Source organism: Heterocephalus glaber, unplaced genomic scaffold (assembly GCF_053883595.1).
Source record: "Heterocephalus glaber isolate CG9 unplaced genomic scaffold, H.glaber_assembly_v1.0 deba00001606, whole genome shotgun sequence".
NCBI lineage: Eukaryota > Metazoa > Chordata > Mammalia > Rodentia > Bathyergidae > Heterocephalus > Heterocephalus glaber.
This window is the reverse complement of record NW_028258377.1, coordinates 27,816,617-27,830,028: the sequence shown is the minus strand read 5'-3', so window position 1 is coordinate 27,830,028 and position 13,412 is coordinate 27,816,617. Positions and strand designations below refer to the sequence as shown.

Here is a 13,412-nt window from a genome sequence, read left to right as displayed (position 1 = left end):
GATGTCTGTAATCCCCGCATTTTGGGAGGCTGAGGCAAGAGGATTGCAAGTTCAAGTCCTATCTACAGAATTTAGCAATACCCTGTGTTAAAACAAAAAAGGGATGGGGATGTAGTTCAATGTGAAGGCACTGGGTTCGATCCTCAGTAACACACACACATACACAAACACATACACACACATGCCCACACAATCTTCTTGAGCTGAGCTGCTTTTTCCAATGTTTATCATCTAACTGATCCTAAACATAGTTTGCATGGGCCGTGGATTTAGTTTGCACATCTAATAAATTAATAAATGAGTCTGTGTGTACACAGAGCAATGCCTAATACCTGGTACTTACCAAGCGTTCAACAATTTGTATACAATATTATCTAAGCAGGAGTTTCTCGCTGAGGTTTTCACCATTTTCATTACCACCTATAAGGCTTTTTCTCAAGTTCTCAATCTTTCCAGAGTTCTCTTGACCTATTAAAATATCACCTCTATTTCAGTCACCCTCAGTTCATTTTTTTTCCAAAGCCATTTCCAAGATCCCTGCTCTCTAACCTAGATGAGATGCTCATGGTTTCTTCCTCTATGTTCACAGAGAGCCCTCTTCCCTTTAGGTAACATTGAAATCAACTTTTCTGGCTGCTTGAGGCCAAGGGTGGGTTCTTTATGGCTATGTTCCCTTACAGCTCCACCACACAGCAGATGTTCAATAAATCCATATGTGATCAGCTTCAGGTGAAGTTTCAGTAAGCAATCTCATGCCAAAGTAATGTCCATTGTATTAGTCTGGGGTTTTCAGAGACACAGAACTAATAGGATATAAATAGCAATGCACACCTTATTATTAGGGGTGGGCTAAATCCCAGAATAGTCAACAAGATAGTTCCTGTCTGCGTCCACAGGCTTGAGAACCAGAAGATCTGATGATGTAAGTTCCAGCCCAAGTTTATTTTCAGAGGCAAGAGAAGAGCAAGGTCTCCTGGCTGAAAGACCATCAGGCAGAGAGATCGAGTACTCTTTTACACTGCCTTTCTGCTCTGCTCAGGCCTTCACTGGATCAGATGAGGTCTACACACACTAGAATGGGAAATATGCTTTACTCAGTCTACTGATTCAAATGTTAAGGTTATGGGGGTACCACCTTCACAGACACACCCAGAAAAATGTTTAGCCAAGTATCTGGGCACCCCATGGTCCATCATTTTGGTACTTAAAATGAACCCTCACAGTCATGTAGAGTGAAAAGGAAGGACTTATGGAAATCTCCTGGTATATCATGGTCATATTTATAATTCATCATCAGCCAGGTTTGGTGGTGCAGGCCTGAAATCCCAGCACTCTAAGAGGCTGATACGGAAGGATTGCAAATTCAAGGGCAGCCTAGGCAACTTAGACCCTATCTCAAGGTTTTTATAAAACAGGGTTAGGGATGTAGCTCAATGTGAGAGCCCTGGATTCAATCTCTATTACTAAAAAAATAATTAATAATGAGCAGAGGAATAATGTAATGAATAAGAGGAAGTTTTCCTACCTACATATTTGGAAAACAAAGATATATTAGTTGACTGCGAGTTACTTATAAATAGGTTATCAGAGATTCTGATAATTATTTGTACTTGATTTTTTTCAGGAAAATATTTTCTCACTTGTTCATCCTAAGGCACCATATGTAAAACTTATTTTTCAAATACTGTCAATCCAATCAGAAGCTCCCCACCGACCCATGAAGCCTTTTTCCTAGCTCTTCTGCCCTCCATGGTGGGAGGAATGGCTTGTAGTTTGAGTTCCCTCAAACTACAGGGTGGTGGCTGGGGTGGGGGGGATTTTCCTGGCTGCCTCTGTGGAAAAAACTTTAGGCCCAACTTTTCCCCTTAAATTCTTAGGTTGCAAGTAATTTCTACACTCTGTAAAATGACAATAAATAAGTGAGGAATCTGTGAAGGGGAAAATAGGCCTCTCCAAGGAGACTGATTAGGTTTCTTGACTTGTTCAAGAGGAAAAAAGAGCAGAGAGGTATTTGATGCAGAACTTTAGCAGTCCCTATGGGATCACAAATGCTTCTGTCCATCTATTCTGGCTCTTGGGGTCAAGTTCAAACTGTTTCCTGTAATAGAAGGCTGTGTCCTGAAGTGCAACTTGACAGCCCGGAAGTGCTTTGTTTCACTGAACTAATGTATCTTCTACATTGATGTAAGCATAAAGAATGAGAGGCAAGGACAATGCCACATTTCAAACCCAAGGAATGGAAAATATTAAACATAAATATTTTGATCTCAGAGGATAATCAGTTATAAACCTTAGATCCAATGCTTTTAACCATCACATTACATTGTATCTCTAGTCTTAGAATGGCAGTAGGACAGTATTTTTTTTTTTTAATTTGAGAAGTTTTTTCTTTTCTTTTTTTTTCTGCTTGCTTGTTTTATCATACTCTCCATGATAGTCTGCTTATCTGGGACATTCATAACTGAAATAGCGGGATTTTAAACAATGCTATTTTCATATCCAGCATGCATAGTTTCAGGGAAGCCTCATGACTTGGAATAATTTGTAATATTACCATAGCAACTTATGTGAATGTGCAGACACTAAGAATATGATTCCACAAGGAAATGCTGGAAAAGAAGCTTTTAAACACATATGCAGTAAGAATTAAATAAAAAACTGAATTGTATTTTAGAGGGGTGATGGTGCAAAATGTGTTAAAAGTTAATTTGAGTCTTTAAATACTAAAAACTGTGTAAAGGAAATGCAATGAAATATGACAAATGTAAAAAAAAAAATTCCCGAGGAAAACAGTACTTGTGTAGCACTATAAGACAGGGCTACTGAGAGAAGCAGGTTGAAAAATGAGCTGAGTAGGTATAGGGAAGATATCATTCACTTCCCTAGCCAAACACTCCCAGTTTGGGAATTTCAGAGCTTGAGAATTAAAAACTATTAGAGTTGTAAGGATTCTTAAAGGTTCTTTATGATGTTTGATGACTGTAAAATTTTGTAAGTGAATACGTCAATTCTATACAGCGGTAGCTATTTGTTGTTTTGCTCTCACAGCCTTAATTTCTCCTTTGTATGGTAATGTATACTATGATTTTCTGGGGTAAACCACTGGTTCTCAAGTGTGCTAAATTCACCCCAACTCCAGGTTTCCTGGAGAAATACAATATAGCACAGTATCCCCTGACACAGCAATGAGATCAAACCAGAGCAAGGGCTGAAGTACACCACGAGACTCATTAGACTTTTTTTTTCCTGGAGCTATTGGGAAATAGGCTTTTTACCCCACCAGATTTGCTCAAGTGGAAGCCAACACAAGCAGGTTGTCATTCTGCCACTCATGTGGTTGAGCTTGCCAGAAAATGATGGCAGCATCCAGAAATTTGACTGGAAACCTCAGGGAAGCCCTTGGCAATGCCTAGCAGTTCTAACATTTTCCTGGTCAACATTCTCTCTCATTTTCTGAGAAGTCTTCTTCAAATTCTCTCCTTTCTCTTCAAGCTTCCAATATGTTTTCCTCCCTATTCATTAACATCTGATGATACAGATTTTTATTTCACTATAATAGACTCAATCAGAAGAGAATTCCCTGTGTTTCCACTAGCAATCTGTCAACCTTCCAGCTTCAGTAGTAACGTATTTTTCTTCCCTTCATTACTATAGCACTGTTATGTCCATCCTCCTTTTTAATATCAGCTGCCTAGGTGCACTGGATCCCAAATCACACCACCCACTGCTCAGTTTTACACCTGTATTTACCCCTTGCTTTACTTTATTTTCAATGTTCTCTTGTCTACTGTGTTATTCTTATTAGTTTATGAACTTTCTGTGACATTTGGAACTTAAAAAACAAGAACACATAAAGAAAATGCTTACATTTTACATTGTCTAGTTCTGTTTCCTTTACCATCTTTTAGAGAGAACGTCCTTCAAAGTATTTTCTATGCTCCCTGTGTCCTTTTTCCATCATCTCTTTTCCTCTTTAGCTCTTACCAATCAGGCCATGACCCCACCTGAAATCGCTCTCATCATGTTGCTATCTTACCTAGTGAGTGTCTCAGCAGCATTACCACATTTCATCACTCTTTCCTGCTTGACATAATGATTTCAGTTGACTTTGAAGACATCTGTTTTGTTCTTGTTGTCACTTTGTTTCTTAGTTTTGTGCCTTGGGCCTGTTTTTCCAGAAGAGGGTTTGGTTCTAGATCCTCTTCTCTTCTCTATTTACATTCAATGCCCACGGCTCTAAACATTATTGTTCCATTCATGAATAGTTATCATGTTTTAATCTCCATCCCTAACTTTTCCCCTGTAGTAGTCTGTTATGTATCTCTGTAAATATCAATATATACATACATGATAATGGTTTTCTGCTTGGATTCCAAAATATTAGAGTCAATCATAACTCTCTTCTTTCTCTTAAATCACACATCTTGTCCATCACTAAGTTTTGTTGGTCACAAATCTGTCCACCATTCTCCATCTTTCTAGCTGAATCTTGGTTCTAGGACCCCTTCATCTGGCATTTAGATTATCAACATCCCCTACCTGGGTTTCCTGCTTCTTGGAGAATCCTGCTTCTTGCACAAAACACTACTCATGGAGAAATGTTTTCTTTTAAATATATATAAAGCCATGGTACTTCACTGCTCAAAGCCCCCATTAATTTTCTATCAGTTTTGTAACAAAATGCAAACAACTTCCTTTCACTACAGAGTCATTCACTTACAATTCCTTTCCCTTTCCAAACCTCTTCCCTACTCTCCCTTTCACTCTCTTGGCTCCAAGCACACAGAAGTCCTTGGCTATCCTCAACATGCAGACATGCTCCAGGCTCAGCACCTGCACACTTGCTCTTCCCTTTTCCTTATGCCTCCTGTTCACTGCCATTTCCCTAACTGCCCAACCTGGAAGACTGTTCTAAAATCTCACCATAACTCCTTTTTCCTTAGCCTTGTTTTATTTTTGCTCACAGCACTTATTACTACTGCTGATTTAAATATTTGTTTACTGGTTATCTCCACCACTAGAACAGGAAGGGATAACTATGTCTAACTTACTACTCTGCATTCAGCATTTCTGAATAGTGCTTGACACAAGGTGAGTATTGAACTATATTTCTGAATAAATCAATGACTGAAGGAATGAATGAAAAAAATTCCTAACCCAACATTTGAGCATCTGAATGTAGCAATGCCAGATGGTATCACTCTCATCATTTCTGTTACATGAACTAGAAAAGCTCTTCTTCCCTCCCCCCCTCCCAATTTCTTGTAGTTTGCAAATGAAGCATCTGACCAACTACAGACAGATTTGGGTCATTTCTTCCAGATTATGCCTTCAGTGTGTTAAAGTCAGGCTTTATGGAGGTTTTTACACAATGGGACTCAGGAAACTACAATTAAGCCCCCTTTCCTTGGAAAGTTTTTCTTTTCTTTTTGTGAGGCAGGATCTTGCTATGTAGTTCAGGCTGGCCTTGAACTCATTGTGTAGCACAGGATAGCCTCCAACTCACAGTGATCCTTCTGCCTCAGCCTCCCTGGTGATGAAATTATAGGCTGGAAGGTTTTTTAAAAAGTTTCCGGCAGTCTTAAAAATAGCTCTCTGACTTCATAAGAATTACGGATTTTCAGAATAAAATACGGAAGAAGACATAGACAAAAATAGGGAGACAAACTAGAAATACAAGAAATGTTGGTTGGTGTCATGTGGTTTGAAGAATATATTTTGAAGGCTGAGCCAATAGGACTCGAGGATGGATTGAGAGAAAGTACTGAGAAATCATGGATGAGTTCTTGTTTGAGGGTATGCACTATGAGATGGGTGGTGATGACAGTTACTGAGATGAGAAACAATGGGCTGGAACCAATCTAATGAGATATCTGGGACAGCAAACCCTTTTAGATTGTTGTAAGGGAGGCAAAAGAACAATTTATTGTACTTTAGGAGAACTGATTTCCAAGGCCAAGTCTCTTGCTAATAGCAACTGTTCCCTCTAACATGCCAAAGAAGTACTAGATTCTTTTCATTCTTTAGTTGAGTAAAGTAGTCTAGGTTATTTCTGAGGTTTATCCCAGCTCTTTCCTTCTCTGATCCCTGGCAGCACCTGCTTCTCTATTATCCAATACACACAGGTTGTTGTTTTCTTACAAGAACAGAAGTCCTTCTTTCCAAAGTCATAGCAAGGTCTGCCTTGGTGTCTCATTTTAATTTAATTATTTTACATTTTCTAGGTTGAACAGGCAATTTCCTTAGTTAATGCACATTCACCTCCTAGCTTTCCAAACTATGTAAGTTTATCTCCTTAAAAAGGAGTTGAAATAGCTTGTTTTATTCAAGTCAGGTCTTACAACTGGAGAAGTGTATTAGTGGTATATGTATTACATGTATTTCTGATTGTAGATCCCCTTCTATTGAAAGATATTTTCTGATGGTCAGATACATCTAAATGAAAGATGTTCCAAAAATGATATAGGTAGCTATTTGTAAAGGAGAGCAAAAGTAAACAAAGTAAGAAAGATTAATGTATCTACCTTTAAATGTTCTGCTTGTATGAGGAAGAACCAAATACTGTTGTTTCTAATCATGCTTCCATTAATAAAAATCTTGAAGTAATTGCATAATGAGGCAAAGAAGTTAATAGATATTGGCATATTGCTATACTTTCTACTTTGTTGGCTTGAGTGGGAAACTTAGAGCCTGAACAGTGCTATTCTTTCTGTCCCAAAGTACTACAGCTGAGGAGACTAAAACATGGATTACAGTGATTTACAAAGAGGGCTCTGTAGCACTGACCACCCCAGCATTGAAATATACTCCACAGAAAATAAGATTTTATCAGCACATGCAGAAAACCTTGTACACTCTCCATTTGAGTTGGAGATTTGCAAAGCATGTTAGAAAGATTTACCATAAAGAAATCTGTTTACTTTTGATGCATCTGAAGTTTCACAGCTTTTTTTGCTAGTATCATAATAATCTAGAATTTATTTTGAGAGATGTAAAGCTCGTTGGTTATTAGAGTCTCTACAACTTCCTTTACTTAATTCTACTTGAGTATAAATTAGCTAGAAGTATGTAATTTGGGTTGTACAAGGTGCTCTAGCATAGCATTTATAATGTCCTTACCTGGTGCAGAACTTAGGATACTCAACTTGAGTTTCATTCTATCTAACTTTAGCTTCATGAGGGTGCAGATTCTCTGGGTGTTTCAGTCTGTGTACAGAGTCATTTTCACAAACAGCTTAGCAGATCCCCAGTTGAGGTCTATCTTCTAAGAACATGTTGGTCATAAAGGCACAGCTTCAAGAAAATTGCATATGAATAGCTCCCACTTTGCAACTCAGAATTAACTTATTTATTCAAAGCATATTGTTGCTAAGCTTCATAGAATTCTCTCTAATCTTAATTATTATAAAGTGTTTAATTGGTTTAGAAGAAAAGCTGCCATTTTAGAGTTTCCAGCTGTCAAAGATGACAAATCTTAGAGCAGTAATTTTTTTTTTCCTGAGAACTATCTGACCAGCTCTTCTGAGGCAAAGCTTAGATACAGATACCCACAGTACTTGGGCAAATTGTAACACTATCCTGACAGCATCGCTGAGCTGGGTTAGAGAGGAAGCTCACTGATTTCTATAGATTTCAATGAGCCTTTTGGGAAGGAGTGGCTGGAAACAAAATTCTTTCTCAGAGAAGTTATTAAAAGTTCTGATTAAATTCAAACCGTTTTATAAAAGTTTTTCTATTGTAAAGGGGGGGCCTTTGAAAGGAAATTTATCACAAGGAAAGGGAAATTTATCACAAGGAAAGGAAAATCTGGTGAGGAGTGAGGCAGTCCTGAGAGAAAACAATTTTGGACAGAAAGAAGCATTTTCCCACTTAGGGCAAGCTTAGAGACAATGGCTGAGCTGGTGAGTTCAGTCTGCAAGGCTCACCCAGGGTCCAGCAATTCCAGGACAACTGGTGTATCACAGAATGCAGGCAAATTACACCATGCAGGATGAATTTTTAGTACATCCCTCACCCGCTTGTGTGACAGCAATCAAAGTGCCAGGAAATGAAATTTCTTTTTTTTTTCCTTTAAGTTTATTGGTACATTTTAGGTATACATTATGATCACATTCAACATTGGGAATTTGTACCTGTGTATGATATATCTTGGTTCTTTTTTTTTTTTTTCCATTCCCCTTCCCTCCCTGCCACCTCACTACCCCTCCCTATTTACAAAAATTTTGTTTTTTCTTCTTTTCTCATATTTTTTCTCCCCCGCCGCCGCCTTCCTCTTCCCCTTTGGTACTTTTCTTCCTATTTTACATTATCTATTATACATTTTGGTCCTCATTTACACTTTCAGTCTTGTTTAGATGTCTTCTCATTACTATGTTTTTGGTTTAATTCCTGGCTTGATGTTTGTATATTATTTATTTACAGTATCTTTATTGCCAGTATTTAGAACCTATATGCAACGACTACTTCTCAGAGGTGTCTTCCAGGTATAGCTAGCTGGTCTTTGGGTTTTGAGTCTGTAATGATCCTTGGGCAATCTCAGTCTTGGTATACCAGGAAGAACAACTGACTAGAGCAATCACATTGGCCAAAGTAATGAAATCAGCATCAATAATAGCATCAAACACAGCTTAGTAAATGTCAAATTGTGGTAACTATCTGTCACTCTCTACTACATGAGCTGGACTTGAGGTTATATATCAAAATCTAGGACCAGCCAGAAATATGTTTGCAGTAAACAAGCCCTTCCGTATAGTGAATTTACCTTACGGGAAAAAGACTTAGAAGGAGTTGAGGGTTGTGGGAGAGAGAAATAGAATGAAAGGGAAAAGTTGAAATGGGTTACAGAGGGCCAGGGATTTAGCTCAGTGCTTCCACTGCCTGTCCAGCAAGCACAAGGACCCGAGTTTGATTCCTGGTACCAAAAAAAAAAAAAAAAAAAAAGGAATGGGTTACAGGACGCAGGAAGATCCTGTAAGCTTCGGGAAACTGGTGAAGACAAGAGGAAAGAGAGAAGGAAGGAACAAAAGAACAAACTGCAACAGTATTGAAATAAGACCAATCAAGAAAAGAAACAAGATGGGGAAAACAGGACAAAAAAGAGGAGAAGGAGAAGGAGGAGAAGGAGAGAGGAGGAGGAAAACAAACAGAAAAAGAAAGTAAAAAGGAAGGAAAGAAAATAAAATCCGCTTCTAGGCATATCTCTGGGTAGACAATGTGGGCAGCAGCTCGCAGATCCGAGTCACTTATTCTCAGAGAGCCAGCCTGGTTTCTGACTGGTTTCTGGTAGCGAGGCCGGAAGTGAGCTCTCTGGCCTCCCGCAGGTTTGAACTCTGCACATTTCTGAGGCAGGTTGGAGCCGTCCCTCCCCTACAGCGAGTCTGGGTTCTCAACCACTCACCAACCGCTGTAGTCTGCTGGGTCTTTTATTGCAGTGACTATCTTCGCTCTCCCGGTGGGCTTCAATTCTCAGCCATTAGCCTCGGAGAGGCTCTCTCTCTGCTGCTCGCCACTCCGATATGGCCGTCACTCTTGCTGTGGGCCTGCTGATGGCGGGCAGCCGGGCAGCCGGGCTGCTGAAGAACGGCGCATGGGCAGGTAGGCGGGCCTCCGGCCGAAGGCAGCCCAGGCAACTGAAGATAAGACTCGAAGGCAGAGGTGTAGGCCGGCCCCAGGCTTCAGTCTGACCCAGCAGCTGTAGAAAAGGTGTGAGGGCAGGCAGGGAGGCTTTGGGCCCAGAAAGTGCAATTCCTGGAATCTTTAAGTAGAAAGGTAATATTTTCTTAAGTCTTGTCTGTGAATGGACTGACCCATTTGACTGAAATAAGCGCCTGCTGACCTGTAAATTTGAAACAGGAGATTTGGGTAACTAATAGTCTTTTAGGAAGAAATGTGACTTTATACTGTGTTTGTTCATAGTTTCTTCAGAGTGTGGTTAGGGATTCAGGAGTCTAACAACTTGATCTGTACTTTCAGACCCTGTCGTCTTCCCCGCGTCATTTTAATCGAATACTTTCATGATGTCATCCAAGACCTCCTATTTTCTACAGAAAGAATGTTTGAATTTCATTATTCCCAATTGCAGAAGGGGACTCTGTTGAGAACATGTAAGATAGCACAAAGAGGAAGGTAAGCTCATTATTGAAAATTTTCCTAGTTGTGTGGGTTATTTAATATAAAAGCTTTCTAGATTATAAAGGAGTGAGTTCTCTGCTGTTTTCCCAACGTTCAGCAAAAATCTGTACATATATAAATATTCAAAAAGAACTTACTGATTGATAAGAGTGATTATTAGAGCAGTAACAGAATAACATTCATGCAGAAGCAAAGAAAGACAAGCCAATGTAAGCAGAATGGTGTAACAGAACACAGGGACAGACCACATACACTTCTGCTATTCCAAGCATTACATTGTTTTCTCATGTATCCTATCAGAAATTTACACAGCAAAGCTGCATGAAGATGTTGCTAGGACCATCATTGTATACAAATGGGGTTATATGACCAAGGAGTGGCAGATCTGAGAATGTAAACAAAGGGCCATTTAAATCTAGAACTCAAGCTCTTAACAATTTCAACTATAAATGTCTGTCTTCTAAAAACCGAGGTTATCCAAACTGCTTCACAGTGTCTAAAAAAGTACTTTAAAAAGTGTGCTTATTTTTTATAGATACATAGATATTAATCTTATTTTTTAAAAACTCAAGTGACCAAATGTACAGGCACAACATTATATTGTGAATCCCATTCCTTCCCTCTCCCATGAGGCTGGAATGTATCTTTCCTGTATTTCCATCAGGAGAGAGGTGATCATACAGGATGTAGATTTTCTGTTTTATTCTCTAGTGTACAGGCAGATTAAAGCATAGACTCCCAGTTTAGTGAATTAGCACTAAACAAAGATGGCTTTTTTTTTTTTTGCAAAAAAGTTGTTGATCTACTTTAAGGGAAAAATATTTTATCTTTTCCTCCAAATGCTACCATAATTTTACAGACTGCTCTAGCACCATGATAAATTCAGTTCCCGGACAATCTCAGTATCATCATTTTCCTTTTATGTATCAAGAGAACTGAAACTAAATTCCAAAATAGAGTATAGCACTGAAATTCCGAAAATTGAGGTCAAGTATAATATTATTAAGAAATTGATCTTTATGGACAAGTATTCCTGCTATTGCCAGGTGATAAATTCTAAATGAAGAAGTGGTTCTTGTTTATTGGAAACCAATATTTATATTTGTAATTCAGTTCCGTTATTGCCAAAGATCATGCCTTGATTTTAACTTTTAAAAATTTACTTAGCTTTATTTTATGGTCCAAAATATGGTCTATGTGCAATTGAAAAGAATTTGTATTCTACTGTTCTTGGGTAGAACACTGTACATTTGCCAGTTAGGTGAAATGTCTTGGTAGCACTGTTCATATCTTCTATACATTTGTTAATATTTGTGTCTATTCTATCAACTGCTGAGGAGGGAATATTGAAGACTCTAACTATAATTGTGGTTTGTTCATTTATCTTTTAGTTTTATTAGTTTGTGTGTTAATGTTTTGAAGTTCCTTTATTGTTAGAACATTTAGAATGGTTGTGATTGTTTAGTACATTAACCCTTTTACTGTTATATAATATCACATTTATTTTCTGGTTATATTCCTTTCTCTAAAGCCTACTTATCTTTTTGATTGACACAATCCAGAATATTTCTGGAGTACAGCGTGATAATTCAATACATGTGTAAAATGTGTAACTTATCAAATCAAGAATACTAACATTCCCATCTCCTTAAACATTTATTATTTTCAAAGTCCTCTCTGCTAGTTCTTCATAAAATATATGTTGATGTTGTAAATTACAATCACCCTATTGTGTCCTCCTCTCTAACTCTATTTTTGTACCTGTGATTCAACTTCCTTCAATCCTCTGTCTACCCTACCTTTCCTATCCTTTAGTAACCACTAATCTACTCTCTTCTTTGAGTTTAACATTTTCATCTTCTACATATGAAAATATGCAATATTTGTCTTTCTATAACTGGCTTATTTCAGTTAATATAATGACCCAAGTTCCATTCATTTTGCCACATATAACAAAGTTTCATTCTTTTTGTAGTTGAATTTATGAATATACACATTTTTAGTTCATTATCTGCCTGCCAATGGATTGATTTCAATGTCTTGGCTAATTTCAGTGGTGCTGCAATAAGCATGGGAATGAAGATATCTTTTTGATAAGCTGATTTCATTTCGTTTGATACCCACCTAGCAGTGGAATAGCTGGATTATACGGTAATAGTATTTGGAGAACTTCTAATTATTGTTCTTTATTAATGGCTCTACTGATTTATGTTCCTACAAATCACAAATTCTTTTTCTCCTCATCTTCACCAATAATTTTTTTCTTGATAATAGCCATTCTTACAGGGGTGAAATGACACCTCATTGTAGTTTTGATTTGCATTTCTCTGATGGTTAGTGATGTAGAACATTTTTTGTGTACTTGTTGGTTATTTGCACATCTCTTTTATGTAACGTGTATTCAGATAATTTTCCCACTTTAAATCAGAATAGTTGTTCTTTTCCTGTTGCGTTTTTTTAGTTTTTAATATATATGGATATTAATAGCAAATATTTTCTTCCATTCTTTGGGTGTCTCTCTACTCTTCATGGTTTGATATGATCCAATTTATCTAAATTTTTTCTTTCATTGCCTGAAATTTTGAGATCATGCAAACAATTGTTTGTCTATATCATTGTCTTGAAGTGTTTTCCATATGTTATCTCCTAGTAGTTTTACAGTTTCAGGTCTTACATTTAGGTCTTTGATTCTTTTGAGTTGATTTTTGTATATGGCTAGAGATAAAGTTATAGTTTCATTGTCCTTTGTATGGATATCCATTTTTCCCAGCACACGTTATGGAAAATGCCATCTTTTCTCTAATGTATATTTTTGGAATTTTTCTTAAAAATCAACTGACATTTTACCTCCAATTCATAAACATAGGAAGGTCTTTCAGTTTGATTTTGTTGTTGGTTCTTCAATTTCTTTGTTTTGTAATTTTCATTGTAGAGGTTATTTGTTTTCTTGGTTAAATTTATTCTTGGGTTTTTTGTTTGTTTCTGCAGTCATTATAAATAGTATCGCTTTCTTGGCATCTTTCTCTGCAAATGTATTATTGGTGTATAAAAATGCCATGGATTTTGGGGTGTTGATTTTTTATCTTGTTACTAATTGCATTTACTGATTCTAGTAAAGAAGTCTTCAGGTTTTTCTGCATATAAAATCATGACATCTGCAAAAAGGGATAATTTTATTCCCTCCTTTCCAATTTAAATGCCTTTTATTTCTTTGTTTTGCCTAATAGCTCTGTCAGACTCCCATGCTCTGCTGAATAAAAGTGGTGAAAATGGACATCCTT

At 37.5% G+C, this 13,412-nt stretch overlaps 2 long non-coding RNA genes across 6 annotated transcripts in view; one reads left to right on the top strand and one right to left on the bottom strand.

Annotated features, from left to right (window-relative positions):
- The window catches only part of LOC110344818 (uncharacterized), a 190,081-nt gene extending 180,536 nt beyond the window's left edge, over nt 1-9,545 (bottom strand). For 2 of the 4 annotated variants that reach the window (XR_015444804.1, XR_002387667.2), the window contains exons 1-2: nt 9,398-9,533; nt 7,120-7,264 (exon numbers count right to left, since the gene is read on the bottom strand). This is a non-coding gene — a long non-coding RNA (uncharacterized LOC110344818). Of the gene's footprint in view, nt 1-7,119; nt 7,265-9,397 lie in introns of all 4 variants that reach the window. The other 2 variants (XR_015444805.1, XR_015444806.1) reach the window with 2 other exon arrangements.
- The window catches only part of LOC147822974 (uncharacterized), a 206,723-nt gene continuing 202,767 nt past the window's right edge, over nt 9,457-13,412 (top strand). The window contains exons 1-3 of one of the 2 annotated variants that reach the window (XR_015444803.1): nt 9,457-9,594; nt 9,973-10,125; nt 12,186-13,003. This is a non-coding gene — a long non-coding RNA (uncharacterized LOC147822974). Of the gene's footprint in view, nt 9,595-9,972; nt 10,126-12,185; nt 13,004-13,412 lie in introns of those variants that run through there. The other variant, XR_015444802.1, reaches the window with a different exon arrangement.